At 33.9% G+C, this 1,418-nt stretch overlaps 1 pseudogene; it reads left to right on the plus strand.

Moving 5' to 3' along the window:
* Nucleotides 1-1,035: 1,035 nt before the first annotated feature.
* LOC128776705 (U4 spliceosomal RNA) lies at nt 1,036-1,108 on the plus strand (annotated as a pseudogene).
* Nucleotides 1,109-1,418: the final 310 nt, after the last annotated feature.

Here is a 1,418-nt window from a genome sequence, read left to right on the forward strand (position 1 = left end):
AATACAAATCAAATACCAAATACTGCTATTAGTATAAATATAAGCCATTATTCCCTTGTGAGGAGTACTGTTTCTCACTCACACTCTTATCCCCTACAGTCTATTCCTTACATACCAGCTGCAGTATTTTTTTTTAATAAAAGTAAGATTATATCCTTTCCTGTTCAAAGACTTGAAAGACTTCTCTACTCAATTAGATTAAAATCCAGTCTCCTTACTGTGCTTTTCATTAATCTTGCCCCATGACCTTTTTAATTTCTTTCCCATAGCCTCCCCCTAAATCATTTTGCTTCTCCCACACTGGTGTTATTGTCGCTCTTATTTGTTTATTTACGTGTTATTTTTCTTTCAATAAAATGTATTTTCTATGTGGAATTTTATTGATTTTAGTCCAAAAACTATCAACAGTACTGACAACCAATGCCTGGCACAGAATAGAAACCTAATAAACACCATTTGAACAAATATTAAATGACATTGGGCAGTAGAGTTTCTTTTACATGTATCTTGGCATTATCACAAAATCTGTGTTCTACAAAGGGCTGTGTCTTACTTGGAATCTCAAAAAATGCTTGTTAGAAATTTGAGTTGAGCCACCGTTTATAATTATTGTTGAACCTAGGATTTAGAAGAAGACATAAATGATTAACAACTCATACATTGCTAGAATTATTTTTTTTTACAACATCTTCTAAGCCCATGTTTGAATATTTTCATTCTTGGGACCCAGTTTTCCAAAGAAGTCTTCACTACTAGGAAGTTATTTTGTATTTTTAGTTACTTATCAGTTATACATTCATATATACATAACTATCTAGGCTCTGTATCCCAATAATTTCCACATAGTGGTCTTAATTTATTTTACAAATGCTTCTCTAGTTACAGGCAATCCATTATATTTCTGTATTTTGGTTAAGAGAGCTTCTTCTTAAAAAAAAAACAAAAAACAATTTTCCATATTTCCTGCAAGGCACAAAATGGTTAGTTAAAGCTGTTTTAGCACAGGGTACTTGACATTTTTACTCAGGTACACTTAGCTTTGCGCAGTGGCAGTATCGTAGCCAATGAGGTTTATCCGAGGCGCTATTATTGCTAATTGAAAACTCAGGTACACTTGACGTGGCCCCCAAAATAACCCACACCATCAGAATCCAGGCATTTTTTTTTTTTTGGTTTATTACATGTCTCTCTTTTTAAGTAATAATGTGCAGAACAGACATCCTACGTCATCCCTGAGCGCATACTCTCCTCATCCTTATTCTTAAACTATACTGCTTTTGTCATCCCATCTCTAGGGCTCATTGTGCTTCCAACCTACCCTGGGGATAGAAGTTAGAATGAGAGTGTGTCTTGAACATGCTATTTGGTTGTAAAAGTTAATAGCTTTTGAATTTTGACATGTGAAAAAAATCCTCTGT

Source organism: Panthera pardus, unplaced genomic scaffold, assembly GCF_024362965.1.
Source record: "Panthera pardus isolate Hobbes unplaced genomic scaffold, ASM2436296v1 HiC_scaffold_13, whole genome shotgun sequence".
Classification (NCBI taxonomy): domain Eukaryota; kingdom Metazoa; phylum Chordata; class Mammalia; order Carnivora; family Felidae; genus Panthera; species Panthera pardus.